The 16,940-nt window shown below is 46.7% G+C and overlaps 1 pseudogene; it reads left to right on the top strand.

Moving 5' to 3' along the window:
- The first annotated feature begins 16,170 nt into the window (after nucleotides 1-16,170).
- Nucleotides 16,171-16,288, top strand: LOC126268298 (5S ribosomal RNA; annotated as a pseudogene).
- The last annotated feature ends 652 nt before the right edge of the window (nucleotides 16,289-16,940 follow it).

Genomic DNA, 16,940 nt, shown 5'->3' with positions numbered 1-16,940 from the left:
CGCAAATTCCGTTTTGTCTGCCTCTTGACTGAGCTGCCTGTTGCAACAAGATACTGAACTGCCTCCTGAGTGGTAACTGGGTTCTTGGCTCAGCCATCGCGGAATTGGCATCTAATACACAAAAATACAACAAACTCACAATATAGATTGATGAGAAAAGCACTTATGTATAACACTACAATAACAGCCCTCACTACGACTCAGTTTCTCCATCTGAGAGGCAACTCATGGCTGTATACATTTCAAAATAATGAACCATATCCTTTCTCGCAATAAACTACATTGCCTGTACAAAATGAGCAGTCAGTCACTTGCTCAACATTTCTGGCGTCGTTTGTCAGGAGTGTGAGCAGGTTAAGTAGCAGGCTGCTGTTCCTGCATTTGATTTCATAAAGGAATCACGGCCTCTCTGATTGGATTGGCCTCTGCGAACAGCATCTGACTTTTCTGTCTGTAGCCACAGCATGTCAGGCAATTGCGTAGACTGCCTGTGGTAGGCCTGGTGGCCCACCTCGCGTATCAGACGGTGGCCAGAGTGGTCTGCCTTTGCGTGGAACACCCTGGTGGTCAGCCGGAAGCAGTCCCGCAAGAGCAGCACTGAAGTACCGGCCGGACAATGGCCAACAAACTGAGCGCAAACTAACATACGTTTTTATTCATTATCAGACAACCCTATGACGAGGGGGACACGGCAAGTGCCAGAACCCGATTCCGCAGAAACTTTACTCAGTGGAAGAGGAGTCAAAATAAGCGAACGTGCGACCACCTTAGACCTACATACTATACCGTTTCAGAGAAAACCAAAGTTTTCGAGGTACTTTAGAGGCCACTTAGCGCGTGATAAGGTCGACCGAAATGTTGGTGCAGTCAAACCACAACACTATCCACTGCACCACCATTTCGTATGACCTCATCGTGTGCTAAAAGGCCTCTTAAGTACCTCAAAAACTTTGACTGTCGTTTTCTCAGAAATGGCTGGTTATCTATAGATAAGCTGAGACACATATTCGCTTATTTTGACATCTTCCTGTAGCCGTCACTGCCAAAGGTAGATGCTGGCATGCAGCTGAGGAATGTAGAACGTGGAAGGAAACTGTCAGTATGTATCGTATTAAAACTCGGCTGTGATCTTCAAACGTTCTATTATTCTCAGATACAGTACCATGTGCATCTCTGTCTGAGTCACAGTGTCCCGCAGTGCTGAGGATGCCACTTCACTGTCAGCAAAAGAGCTCGGCGCAGGAGGGCTACCTCAGCGACCTGTGCAACATACTGAGGCGCGCCGCCCGTGTACAGCCGTGGAGTTTTGACAACGTCAGGAAGCACCGGTGGTCTTAGCCCCGTTGCCTCGGCACTGCTCCTTGGGAGCAGCAGGGCAGCCTGCTGCGTGCTTCTTCGCCCTCGTGGTTAAGATCGCGGGCGACAACAAGCGCCTGCAATCCGACAGCCAAATCTGTAGCCCTAGCCTCGGGATGCCTCGGGCATGTGTTGGGGGGCCAACAAAACTGCCCGCAGTAGCGAGCCATCGAGAGGCCCGCGGCTCGCTGGCTACAGACCCCGTGATGGCCTCAGAGGGACTGGAATGCTGACACTCCATCTGCTGCAGCCTGTAGCCAGTGGTGTGACATGCCCTGCCATCCAGGAGAGCTGCAACATTTGAATCCCCTTCGTTAGAAAAATGGCACCTATTTCTATGCAGCTGTGCGCCCCTGTTTTGCTAACAACCTATGAGTCACGTACTCATAACATCTAGGTTGTCCCAGTGGGCCCCTCCCGCCTGTAACTTGCGCCATGCAAACCGCTGCATGTACTCTTTTCAGCGGTTTGATGGCTCTGTGGCCTCCATTCTACTTCGCAACCACTGGTCAGCATAACTTACTGTCAACAGGCCCGCACCTGACTGTAACTTGTGAGATCAGAAATACTGCACAGAATCTTTCCTATCTTAAACAGTGGTGCTACTACATTATTCCTCCTTTAGGAAAGACCTGGTCCCTGGGTCGACCTCTAACTACTCTTAAACTTGTTTGGGTTGTCACATACTTACGACATATTTGCTACTACTATTAGAAAACTTAGGTGTGGTCTAGTCCTCTTAAACACATGACATGAGACAAAAGGTAAAAATTCCTTACTGAATGACCACTCCACTTAATACTCGATCAACCTGTTACCTACCCGTTTTACGCCCTCAATATCCAATACACTGGGATTTGGACTACCGTTGGTAACCCTCTTGGAAATGGCTCTCTGCTTGATCAGTATGTAAACGACACACAACAAAGTTAAGGCTGCGATTGAAGTTGGCACAGAGGTGCTCAAAACAATTGTCACTTCTCGTTGCCTTTTGCTATATTGAGCGATGTGCTGCACAAACTGCTCCGCTGATATGCGCACCTCTCGCTCTGAAATGAACTAGTTTACTGATCTTAACAGACCTGACTACAGAGTTTGATTTAACAAGGTCAGATTCTGCCTTGGCAAACTCTGAAGTTGCTTCTGGCCAGTACGGCTGTGGCTGTGTAACATTCCATTGTTTGACTCCTGAAATTGACACTGGCAGAAGGAGAGTTGATCCTATTGTGTTACACGAAGTTCCACTGATTAAAATTCCGCTCCCCTCGTGCTCTGTACGTTGCGCTTCTGCAAATACTCCCTGCTCAAAACAGCTTGCTACTACTATCAAATTTTCGTAGGTGGAGAAGATCCAATGCATCCTGACTCATTGCAAGCTCAATTTTGGCTCCGCGATGTCCCTTGGACAGTCTACTTCTTTCATCCTGGCTAAAAATAACTGCACCATGCACATGTCCGGATTTGTGCTTGTCCCTCTATGGCAGCTCCGTAATTCCTCCCTTGTCATCTCAGCATACCGGCTGTCAACTGCCGAGATCAGAAATACCTCCTCAGTTTTTTTTTTCTTCTACCGACTTCCTCAACGCTCCCCTTTTCAGTGACCTGAGGGCAGTGAGCACCACCTCCCTGCCCCTCTCTTCAAAATGACTGCTGTTCCCAGCAGGCTCATAGTACTCGAAAACACATACAACATATGAAAATACAATGACTAATTAATCATACATAACAATAAAACAACAACTACAAATACTCTACTACTTTCTGGATCGCAAAGCATACGGTACATCATGCCGCACTCTATCTTCCTGGTTTTCCCTGTGCTTAACACCTCTCTCCACTCTCTCTTTCTTGCTCTTCTCTTCCTGTGACATGCCTGGAATGCATCTGGACAATGGCCACAACCGCCCATTGTGTACTATTGTTGTTCTAGTTGGCATCTGAAGCTTGATGGGGGATGTGATTCCAACTAATTGGTATGGCCCTTGATACGTTGCTACGAACTTTTTCGTTTTACCTTTTGGTGTATAGAGGCTGGATAACATTACCCTTTTCCCTACTCTGCACTGTGGTAAACTTCCTTTCTGCTTCACTAAGTCTTCCTGTCTTTCCAAAGCCTTCATATTCGCCTTTTGTACCAGTTTCCAAACATTCAGAATTGTCCTTTTGATCAACGTACAAATTCACCGGCCTTCCTTTCTGTAGCGTCACTAAATCAAACGGTGACGGCATTTTTCACCCATACGCTACCTCAAACTGAGACAAACTGGTATTGGTACGGATTTTTGCATTGTATGTGCATATAATATGCTTCAAATACTCGTCCCACTGATGGTGATGAGAATCCACATAAAAACTCAGCATCTTCCCGATTGTTCTGTGTACCTGTTCCGTCCTTCCGTTCGCCTGGGGATGCAACGCACTCGTCCTCAGCTTCTTTAGGTTCAATAATTTACACAGTCCTTCATTAAATTCGACATGAAGTTGGTCCCTTGGTCAGTAATTATTGCCTCTGGTACACCAAACTTCAAAATCCAATTGTTCAATAATGCTGTGCACCCATTGCTGCCTGTTGATTTGAGATAGCCACCATCTCCACATACCTCGAAAAATGGTCCATTATTGCCAGAACAAGTCTGTTCCCCTTTGGTGTTCGACTGAAAGGTCCCAAGACATCAATTCCCAACAAAGAAAATGGACATGTCGCTTCCGGCAATCTTTGTAGCTGTACCCGTTTCAAATCTGCTCTCTGTGCACATGATATTCGATTCTTGACATACAGATCCACATCTGCGTTCCTACCTCTCCACCAATACCTCCCCCCACTCTCCTATTCGTCGCTCTACTCCCACCATGACCAGATAACACGTGATCATGTGCTTCTTTTAAAACCTCATGTCACAGCTTCCCTGGCACTACTACCCTTGGCCCTAACTTCGTTTCCCTGCACAGAAGACCGTTGTACATATTAAATTGTGGCTGTGTCCGATACAATTTACAATCGTTGTCAGGGTCCTGTAATTCTTGAAATACTGTTAGGTCATAACCTGTGACTTCTACTTTTGGCACCTTTCTACTCAGTGCATCCGCATTACTGTGCTTCTAGAGAGGCTTGCGCACCACCTCATAGTCGAATTCACTAAGCCTCACAGCCCACCTAACCTGTCTAGTGGATGGATCCTTCAACCCCAACAACCACTTCAATGCAGCATGATCTCTCACTATCCGAAATCTTCTCCCATATAAATAACATTTAAAATATGTGATTCCATAGATAAGGTTAAGCATCTCCCTCTCTGTTATTGAGTAACTCCTCTCTGCTGCGATCAACTGCTTAGACGCATAGGTGACAGGATGTTCTTTCCCATCAGTTTCCTGACTAAGAACACACCCTAATGCTTGATTCGATGTATTGCACGCTAGAATAAATTCCTTTTCAAAATGTGGAAACACAAGAACCAGACTTGATGTTAAAACTTATTTCAGTTTGTCAGACACTTTCTGACACTCTTCTGTCCACTCAAATTTCACACCCTTCCATAACAATCGCATTAATGTCTGTGCTAAATCTGCAAAATGCTTCATGAACCTTTGATAGAAACTGCAAATTCCGATGAATGCTTGCACTTTCTTAACTGTTTTCGGCTCCTGAAAATCCCTTACAGCCTGTACCAATCTCGGATCTGTTCACACTCTCTCCTTAGTGATGATATGACCTAAATATTTCACTTCTTCCAATGCAAAATGACACTTCTCCAGGCTCAACGTCAAACGAGCTGTTCTTAACCTCATAAAGACTTTCCTTAACCACTGTCTATGCTGCTTCATACTGCTTGAAAACACTATAATGTCATCCAAATAGACAAGACACTGTCATGGTTTCAAACACCTTAACAGACTGTCTAGTAAACTCTTAAATGTTGCAGATCGTTTTTCAAACCGAATAACATCCTGATATACGGGTAGTGGCCTCCAGGAGTAGAGAAAGCAGTTTTTAGACTATCCTCTGGAGCCACCTCTAACTGATGATAACCACTTGTCAAATCCATCGTAGAAAAGTACTGGCACTGTCCTAAGTGATCCAAAGTCTCCGATATGTTTCGAATGGGGTATGCGTGCTTTACTGTCTCATTATTGAGGTATTAGTAGTCACAACATAACCTGTATTTCTTAATTCCATCCATAGATTTTTTTAGGCACAACGACAATTCCCACACCCCAGCAACTATTACTATGCCCTATAATATTGCTCGCAATTTGTTGGTCAATGAAATCCTCCACAATCGGTTGCAAATACGTCGGTATTCTGTATGGTTTGTGGTAAAAAAGTACTTCGTTCCCTGTTGGTATCCTATGTTGAACTAATGGAGTTGCTGGTAATGGCCCTCTCAGTAAAAACAAATCCTTAAATTCCCTCAATAGTTCTTCCATATGCGCTCTTTCTCCTCCTTTAAAATGCTTAACTTTGCTACGGAATGCAGTTCCATCGGCAGTTAGTGGTTGATCGCTACGCCTACCTCTCGAACACCAGTCTTCGTCATCTAGTACATCCAAATTCGCTACTAAAACTCCCTTTCCCAAATTCGCGTCCACAGCGCTAAAATTATCCACGTTCCTGGGGACTACTCGCCCGCTGTTTCCCGCTTGTACGCGTACAGTACTAAGTTCCACAAAACAACCTAATGGATCCAAAACTTCATTATCCTCCAATGGTTCAACAACACGTACAGTACCCACAGGTAGACTTGAGTCTACACTTACCCAGAGGGGCTTCCCCGTGCCACTAGACACACACTCATGCGAATTAAGCCTTAATGCTAATGTATGCGGCTCAATTAGTTTGTTCATTACATTGAACGCCCCTTGCGACAGCTCTGCATCGACAACAGTTTCCCCTAGCTGAAATAACATTCCACCAACTTCCACAGTTCATTGTCCAAGGTCAATTTTGGCATGAAGTTGACGCAATGAATCTACTCTCAGGATCATGTCGTAGCCCTCACTTACCCATGGTACTAACTCCATGCATGCATCAAATCGGACTTTCCCTATGCGAAAGTCAATTGTCACCGACCCCAAAGGTGTGACCACCTTATCCCACACTCCACGCAACCTATAACGTGGTGGCTCTAACTTCCTTCGTCCCATTAAACTCTTAGTAGCCACTGACACTTGCGCACCTGGGTCCAACAATATCTTAAACTTCTTAGTTTCTATGGATCCTACCACTGAACATTCCACCTCTGCACACGTATTTGTAGCATTGAAATTAAACAGAAGCTCCCTTAGGTGGGTCTTGGGCCCCCTCTGCCATTTAACTATTGTCCACCTCTACTAACTCCACTTCTCCATCCTCTAAGCTACTGATTTCCAACCCTTCCTCTATTCTTCGGTGACTGTGTACATTGCCTCTGCACATGTCCCGTACGATCACACTCATAACATTTTATATCCGCTGCAAACACTGTTTGTCTCTCACGTACCCGCATTGCCACGTCTATTTCCTCGCATTGGATTGCCAGATGAATGGCCGAATACAAATCTTTGATGTCCCTTCACGCACTTTCTGCTCCATATGCGCCGCTAACCTCCTCAACAGTGCCGGCCGCGGTGGTCTCGCGGTTCTAGGCGCGCTGTCCGGAACCGTGCCACTGCTACGGTGGCAGGTTCGAATCCTGCCTCGGACATGGCTGTGTGTGATGTCCTTAGGTTAGTTAGGTTTAAGTAGTTCTAAGTTCTAGGAGACTGATGACCACAGCAGTTTAGTCCCATAGTGCTCAGAGCCATTTGAACCATTTTTTTTCGTAGGTGTGCCCTTCCAAAACACCTTCCATCCATGACTCTGCCACTTTTTTGCTTTCATTCCCAGTTAGTCCCACTTCAACCTATAAAATCCCACAGAAACAAAACATTCAACTACAAAAATATAACTGACTTCTACAGCTCAGTATCTCATCTTACATTGTAGGATGAGATAAATAAAACATCATACTCAACCAATACAAAAGTAATTAAATGCAAGGAAAAAAACTTCCTGCAACAAACAAACTAACACTTAATCTGACAACGCAAAGAAAGAAAACGTCCGACACTCGAAAAGAAAAATTGGTCAACACTCACCACATTTTGTGACTATAATTGGGCGGTGGGCTCGAATGTCGTACTGTACAGATGTCCCCTGCTAGTCTGACACCAAATGTAGCTGTCACTGCCAAATGTAGATGTTGGCGTGTGGTGGAGGAATGTAGGACGTGGATGGAAACTGTCAGTGTGCGCCGTACTAAAACTCGGCCGTGATCTTCAAGTGTTCTATTATTCCCAGCTACAGTGCCACGTTCATCTCTGTCTGTGTCACAGGGTCCCGCAATTCCAAGGACGCCACTTCACTGTCTGCAAAAAAGCTTGGTGCAAAAGGGTTACCTCAGCGACCTGTTATACGTACAGCGGCGTGCTGGCTGTGTACAGCTGTGGAGTTTTGGCGACATTCATCCGCTGAGCACCGCTCGCTGGGAGCCGCAGGGTGGCCCACTATGTGCTTCTTCGCCCTCGTGGCTAAAATTGTGGGCGAAACAAGCGTCTGCGATCTGACAGCCAAATCTGTGGACCTCGCCTCGGGATGCCGCCAATGTGTGTTGGGAGCCAACAAGACTGCCCACAGTAGCGAGCTGTTGAGTGACTCACCGCTGGCTGGCTACAGACCACACCTTGGCCTCAGAGGGTCGAACCAGTGACCCACCATGGACTGGAACACTGGTGCCCCATCTGCTGCCGTGTGTAGCCGGTGGTGTGACACACCCCGCCGTCCAGGAGAGCTGCCACACTTGAATCCCCTTCGTTAAAAAACTGGCCCCTTTTTATACGTGGCTGTGTACCTCTATTCTGCTAACGTGCCGCTTCGAGACACATACTCATACCACTTAGGTTGGGCCAGTGGGCCCCTTCTGCCTGTAACTTGCGCCATGCAAACCACTGTGTTTACTCATTTCAGTGGTTCGACGGCCCTGTGGCCTACATTCCACTTCACAACCACTGGTCAGTGTAACTTACTGTCAACAGGCCCGCACCTGGTTGTAGCTTGTGCACTCAGAAATATTCCTGTCTTAAATGGTGGTTCCACTACATTCCATCTACCATTTGCATTCTATCCTACACAGAGATAGAAACAGTTTATGATCACTCACACTGGCAGTTACACAAAGACTGGTGGAACAACAATCGGTTCCTAAGGTAGATGATAGAAAAGTTCATGAAGTGAGCGGTTAGACATAAACAGAAATTTCACAATGTCGCAGTAGTCGTACGTATACACAAGCAATCCAGGGAGGAATGGAAATGAAAATGTAATACAGGCAAGGTGAGACACTCTACTAATCAATGGTGTACATTTAAGGCTTCAATGAATTAGCTAGATTGACTGGAAAGTGTCAGATCTTGGTTTTCATTGACGCACTCTCGTCGCTGTACAGGACAGAGTGAAATGCCTGATGCTGCAGTGGCACCCTGCACAGGAGCACACTGCAGCCGAAGTATTAAGCCCGAATATCTCTCACCTGTCCTCTACATTCACAATAATTGGGCTACATCTACATCTACACGACTTCTCCGAAATTCACACATTAGTGTCTGGCAAAAGGTTCACTGATTCGTTTGCATACTATTTCTCTAGTCTTCTATCCTCGAATAGTGTATGGGAAAAAGGAACACTTAAATTTTTCCATATGGGCTCTAATTTCTCTTATTTTATTTAGATGATCATTTCACTTTATACAGCCTGGCGCCAATAAAATATTTTCGCATTCATACGAGAAAGTAGGCGACTGAAATTTCGTGAAAACTTGTCGCAACCAAAAACACATTTATTTCAATGATTCCCACCCTAACTTGTGTACCATAACCGTGACATGTTCTCTCACCGACTCATACCGACAGCGGTAGCGCAGTGATTAGCACACTGGACTCGCATTTGGAAGTACGACGATTCAAACCCACGTCCGGCCATCTTGATGTAGGTCTTCCGTGATTTCCCTAAACCTCTTGCGGCAAATGCCGGGATGGTCCCTGTGAAAGGTCACGGACGACTTCCTTCCTCTCCTCCCCTAATCTGATGGGACCGATGACCTCGCTGTTTGGAAAAATTTGTTCAAATGTTTGAAATGGCTCTAAGCACTATGGGAGTTAACATCTGAGGTCATCAGTCTCCTAGACTTAGAACTACTTAAACCTAACTAACCTAAGGGCATGACACACATCCATGCCCGAGACAGGATTCGAACATGCGACCGTAGCATCAGCGTGGTTCCGGACTGAAGCGCCTAGAACCGCTCGGTCACAGCTGCCGGCGGAAAATTTGGAATTTTGTAGTAAGTTCCATGGGACCAAACTGCTGAGGTCATCGGTCCCTAAGCTTAAACACTACTTAATCTAACTTACGCTAAAGACAACACACACACTCACACACGCCCATGCTCAAGGGAGGACTCGAACCTCCGACTGGGGGAGCCGCGCGAACCGTTACAAGACGGCTAGACCGCGCGACGACCCGGCGCGCCTCGCTGTTTAGTCGCCTCCCCTGAACCAGCCAACCAACCGACACTCTTTCTTCTATTTTGCGATAGTACAAAACGAGCTGCTTTTCTTTGAACTTTTTCGATGTCCTCCATCAATTCTATCTGGTACAGATCCCATACCGCGCAGCAGTGGTGCCGAAAAGGACGAACAAGCGGAGTGTTGGCAGTCAATTTAGTAGACCTGTTGCATCTTCTAAATATTCTGCCAATAAAACGCACTCTTTGCTCCGACTTTCCTTAGTATTTTCTATGTGATCGTTAGAATTTAAATTGTTTACATTTCTAATACCTAGATATTTAGTTGAATTTCCAGCCTTTAGATACGTGTGATTTGTCGTGTAGTACTTGTATGGATGACCTCACTCTTTTTATCAGCTAGAGCTAATTACCATTTTTCGCAATTTACGGATACCTTATGTAAATCATTTCCTAATTGGTTTTGGTCTTCTGATTATTTAATAGGCGGTAATGACAGCAACACCTGGAAGCAATTTTAGAGGGCGATTCAGGTTGTCTGCTGAATCGCTTATGTACAATGCGCAACATAACTAAAGGATAACTTTTTCGAAGAAGCTGGAATGCGCTAAAAGATTAGTAGGACATTCCTCCGTAACGGTACAGGAGCTTGTCGCCCTGCAACATCACCCTCGGACTCGGCGACGTTCCACAGAGCAACGTCTCGACACATGCCAGAAACAGGCCACAGTACAGTTCATGTGAGGTGTAAGGTGGATTAGTGATGTCCCATTAGTAACAAATTTCCCCACAATTATGCGCAACGCCACCATGAACATGTCACAGATTTAGTTCGTCACGCCGCCCTTAAACTACATTTCACGCCTTCTTTTGGTGTTTCTGCGATGGATGTCAGATCCTTGACACCCAGTGTTGAAATCAAGCTTTGTTTCTTACGGCTGACTCAGGAAAACATTTCAGAAACACCGTTATTCGTAATCGACACGAAAGGACTTCTGGAGGTGGCATAAAGCGCGCCAATGAAACCACCCATTCCTTTAGGGCGTTAATTCCCAGACATTTCGCGGTCGAACACGACAGTTGGCAGTGCGATAAGTAACAGGACGACGTTCTTGAGAACCTATGACACTTCTGACACTCCCATCTAATTCAACCCTTCACTAAGGACATAGTGGACCACAACCCAATGGAACGTGATTGTATCCTTTGGTGCGGAGTGCGACTGAAATTTTTGCTCTGATGTGCAAGGCGGAACTAGTAGGGATCGTTTAGAGCCATTCGACGAAATTTGAACGTGCGAAACAGGAGGGTTGCTAAAGACTAAGCACCCTTTGCTGCCTTGGATCCCGTGGCACCGAGGGTATTGTCGAGTTGTGTGGTCTTGGAGAGACCCTTCGCCGGCGGGCCTCATAACCAGTAATGTAAGGATTTCAGGAATGTTATCTAACTCACAAAACAATTTGAGACGTTTACCCCAGATCAGACATAAGAGAAACACTAGATAATCTGGGTCAGTGTCGTTATTTCACAACCATGGACCTTAAGAAGTAGCGTCTGAGACAGTGGTACACACCATATTGTTTGCGTATATCTATTATCGCTTTGGCACGAGCCAAGCTATCACTGGGACTGAAAACACAGACTATTACATGTGAAACTTCCTGGCAGATTAAAACTGTGTGCCCGACCGAGACTCGAACTCGGGACATTTGCCTTTCGCGGGCAAGTGCTCTATCATCTGAGCCACCGAAGCACGACTCACGCCCGGTACTCACAGCTTTACTTCTGCCAGTATCTCGTCTCCTACCTTCCAAACTTTATAGAAGCTCTCCTACATGTGAAATGAAGGCGGAGAAGGGAAGAAAGGAAAGGGGAGGAATCACTGCTATCAGCTGCATTGGGACACTACGCTGAATTGGCGCCTTCGAGTAAAAATGTCTACCATACCGGGATAAGAACCCAGAATCTCCTGTTTACCAAGCATACCACCTTTTCTTCTGATCTCATTTTGTTCGTTACTGTTCGCTCATATGTTCGGGGCGGACGTCATATGACACCTGTTAAAGTTAATCGTTCATCCTTTCACTCAGTTATTTATTACAGGGGGCAGCTAACCCTCTGACCGAACACGCTGAGGTACTGTGCCAGCAGCACTGCTCTATCCAAGACCCAGTGTTATCGCAACTGCACGGACTATCTGAGCTCGCCTCACGGCTGATACACTCTCCCATCGAGCGTGATCTAACCGCAGTCCGTGCCCGTTTCGTCCATATTCGCTCTTCCGAGATTCCTACGAGACGGTCGGACGTATTTGCGCATCCGCACTGAAGAACGTGGATTCATTCCCCAGTCAGGCCTATCAGACTATGCTGGACCAAGACAGTGCGGTTGTTGGCAGCGAAAGCTTTTTCCCATCAACTACCACATAAGCTTTGTTCAAGGCCACTCTCCACTATTTTTGCAACTAAGGAACCTGCACACACCTGCAGTTAAATCGATGTTGACACTATATTGATATTCAATATGTGACCGGTGTAGCATTCCACCAGACAATCAGCACGGAGGTGGAATGGCTGTCAGAATCCTCAATTTCCAGATGATCGTCAGCGCTCAAGAAAACTCTTCCTCGTGACCTAACAGTCGACCTTCGTCCACAATCGCAGTCTGCACTCTGGTATCGGGCTCCTGTGGCCTTTATGACGGCTCGAACTCTACTGGGGACACTTTCAGTGAGGTTTGAATGTCTGTGAACGAACGGCACCTCATTCTTTGTCAGGAGCCGAAACCAGAGAAGGTAGTGTTGTTGGATGCTTGGGTCTGGAGCGAAGTCAACTTTCTAACTCATCCCAAAAGTGTTACGTTGCGGTGACGTCAGGAATCTGGGTAGACCAGTCCATTTCAGAAATGTTCACCGTTTGGTTATGCTGCTATTGCAGTGGCATGTTTGAAGATAACGTTATTGTAGATCTCAATAAAGAAAAGGCACAGGTGATGGGAATTTATATGAAATGAGAGTGTTTTGCATACCAGATGGGCCGTTGCTGTATTATTTACGCTTGTGTCACTGTTGCACACCAATGTGATCACGCCACAGGAAAACATTCTCAACGCTCTCTGATCGTTATCAATATTGTGGCATGCATTGTGGTTTTAAACACGCGCCAGCTACTCTCCAGCGACAGTTTTATGGCGTATTGTGAGAATTAAAACCGACTCAATAGAGGCCTATATTGATGATATCACTGTGTTTATCAAGGATATCCAGCAGTATGTAGTGTGTTTACGCGAAGGTTTTGATCGTCTGTAGCAGGGCAGTTAACCGTAACCCTGGAAAAACGCCGCTACGTTTTGCAATAAATCTCTTACGTGTGCCATGTTATCGGCGAAAACAGCATATGCACTGATGCGCGAATTTTTTATGTGCTCAAAAATTTTCGACACTCTCTACAGTAAAGGAATTGTACTCACTTTTAAACCTAGCCAATTTTTGTCAAAAATTCGTTCCTAAAGTAGCTGAAATTGCGAGAGCGCCAGTTACTGAAAAAAATGAGTAAAATTTCAGTGTTCTGCAGATTGTGAAACAGTATTTGTGAAACTAAAAGATTTATTGGCAACATGTGTAATACGCGGCTTTCCAGACTATCAGAAACATTATATGCTGTTGTGTGATGATAGCATTTTGCTTTAGGTCTTATTTTCACTCAGGAGATAGATGGACAAGAACATCCCACAGAAAATGCAGCCAGACAACTCACAAGAAACCCCTTCCGTGTGAGATTGTAAAAGGCCAATGATGTTTACGGCATTGGACGGCCCACATATTGTACACCATGCAACCACAATATTAGCTGCGAATGGAAATAGGGGGTGAGACTGAAAGTACTCAATGGCGAGCACAGCATGAGGCTATGGAACATAGGTGACCTGCTCAGTCGACGAGTAACTCACAACAGGACTAGAGTGCTAGTAGTGTTGATACAAAGCAGAGCAGTGACAACGATAAAAAAAGCAGACATTGCATTATATTTACAACAACAGATTCTGAAGTTGACATTTTGTCAGAAAGGAACCCTATGGACTTCGCAGAGTGAGAAAGAAGTGGCAGATGAAATAACAGCTTTTCTGCTAGATGAGTCAATGGAATGCGTGATGTCATATACACTCCTGGAAACTGAAATAAGAACACCGTGAATTCATTGTCCCAGGAAGAGGAAACTTTATTGACACATTCCTGGGGTCAGATACATCACATGATCACACTGACAGAACCACAGGCACATAGACACAGGCATCAGAGCATGCACAATGTCGGCACTAGTACAGTGTATATCCACCTTTCGCAGCAATGCAGGCTGCTATTCTCCCATGGAGACGATCGTAGAGATGCTGGATGTAGTCCTGTGGAACGGCTTGCCGTGCCATTTCCACCTGGCGCCTCAGTTGGACCAGCGTTCGTGCTGGACGTGCAGACCGCGTGAGACGACGCTTCATCCAGTCCCAAACATGCTCAATGGGGGACAGATCCGGAGATCTTGCTGGCCAGGGTAGTTGACTTACACCTTCTAGAGCACGTTGGGTGGCACGGGATACATGCGGACGTGCATTGTCCTGTTGGAACAGCAAGTTCCCTTGCCGGTCTAGGAATGGTAGAACGATGGGTTCGATGACGGTTTGGATGTACCGTGCACTATTCAGTGTCCCCTCGACGATCACCAGAGGTGTACGGCCAGTGTAGGAGATCGCTCCCCACACCATGATGCCGGGTGTTGACCCTGTGTGCCTCGGTCGTATGCAGTCCTGATTGTGGCGCTCACCTGCACGGCGCCAAACACGCATACGACCATCATTGGCACCAAGGCAGAAGCGACTCTCATCGCTGAAGACGACACGTCTCCATTCGTCCCTCCATTCACGCCTGTCGCGACACCACTGGAGGCGGGCTGCACGATGTTGGGGCGTGAGCGGAAGACGGCGTAACGGTGTGCGGGACCGTTGCCCAGCTTCATGGAGACGGTTGCGAATGGTCCTCGCCGATACCCCAGGAGCAACAGTGTCCCTAATTTGCTGGGAAGTGGCGGTGCGGTCCCTTACGGCACTGCGTAGGATCCTACGGTCTTGGCGTGCATCCGTGCGTCGCTGCGGTCCGGTCCCAGGTCGACGGGCACGTGCACCTTCCGCCGACCATTGGCGACAACATCGATGTACTGTGGAGACCTCACGCCCCACGTGTTGAGCAATTCTGCGGTACGTCCACCCGGCCTCCCGCATGCCCACTATACGCCCTCGCTCAAAGTCCGTCAACTGCACGTACGGTTCACGTCCACGCTGTCGCGGCATGCTACCAGTGTTAAAGACTGCGATGGAGCTCCGTATGCCACGGCAAACTGGCTGACACTGACGGCGGCGGTGCACAAATGCTGCGCAGCTAGCGCCATTCGACGGCCAACACCGCGGTTCCTGGTGTGTCCGCTGTGCCGTGCGTGTGATCATTGCTTGTACAGCCCTCTCACAGTGTCCGGAGCAAGTATGGTGGGTCTGACACACCGGTGTCAATGTGTTCTTTTTTCCATTTCCAGGAGCGTATGCTCGAGTGAGCGGACACTACATGAGGAGTAGAATGTTGACGATATGTGCTTAACAAGTGAAAGTGATATCAAAAGCCGGCCGGTGTGGCCGAGCGGTTCTAAGCGGCGACCGTTCCGGTCGCAGGTTCGCATCCTGCCTCGGGCATGGATGTGTGTGATATCCTTAGGTTAGTTAGGTTTAAGTAGTTATAGGGGACTGATGACCTCAGATGTTAAGTCCCATATTGCTCAGGGACACTTGATATCAAAAAAGGTGTCGAGTCATGTAGTACCCCGGGCAGACAGCCACAAATCCCGTCTCCAGTGAAACATAGTAAAGGAGAAAGAGCTGGTGTTAAAGATAATTACATACATGGAAGATCATTCACACTACAGTTCAAATGGTTCAAATGGCTCTGAGCACTATGGGACTTAACATCTAGAGTCATCAGTCCTCTAGAACTTAGAACTACTTAAACCTAACTAACCTAAGGACATCACACAACACCCAGCCATCACGAGGCAGAGAAAATCCCTGACCCCGCCAGGAATCTAACCCGGAAACCCAGGCGTGGGAAGCGAGAACGCTACCGCACGACCACGAGATGCGGGCACACCACAGTAAAACAACAATTATGAACAGATTTCGAATATTGCCACTGCTTTATGTCCTTGTAGAAGATAATAATAAGTATGCATATTCAAAGGGGGGCAACGACCATGCCGCAGTGGCTACACCGGTTCCCGTGAGATCACCGAAGTTAAGCATTGCCGGGCGCGGTCGGCACTTGGATGGGTGACCATCCAGGCCACCATGCGCTGTTGCCATTTTTCGGAGTGCACTCAGCCTCGTGATGGCAATTGAGTACTACTCGACCGAATAGTAGCGGCTTCGGTCAAGAATACCATCATAAAGAGCAGTGTGCTGATCCCACGCCCCTCCTATCCCCATCCTCCCCTGAGGATGACACGGCCGTCGTATGGTCCCGGTAGGCCACTCGTGGCCTGAAGCGGAGTGCTTTTTCATATTAAAGGGAGGACGAAGCTCATTTGTTGCAAAAACTGGATCTGCGCGATTCCAGAATGCTCAATACAATTTGCAGGATGTGCATGATAATTACCTAGTACGTTATGCACATCGAATTACGAGCAAGATTGATTACAATGAGTTCACAGGAAGTAGTGGATAGTTGGATAACATCAAACAGTGCTACAGAATTGGAAGACATAGGATAAAGAAATGGCAAACAAAGCATCAACTTGACGATGCACAGCGAACTGTCGAATCAGCCATAAAATTTGTAGTTGAGATAAACGAACTTATTCCATTGCTCAGTAAGGAAACAGTTTTCAGCGCTGACCAATCGGGATTTGAAGAGGAAATGCATATGAAAGGAACTGTGAAAATTAGAGGTACAAAGAAAGTTGTATCAAGATCAACTGACATAAATGTCTTAATACATTCGTATACAATTATACT

Source organism: Schistocerca gregaria, chromosome 4 (assembly GCF_023897955.1).
Source record: "Schistocerca gregaria isolate iqSchGreg1 chromosome 4, iqSchGreg1.2, whole genome shotgun sequence".
NCBI classification, from domain to species: Eukaryota; Metazoa; Arthropoda; class Insecta; order Orthoptera; family Acrididae; genus Schistocerca; species Schistocerca gregaria.
The sequence above is the reverse complement of the archived record's forward strand: the minus strand, read 5'-3'. Positions and strand labels throughout refer to the sequence as shown.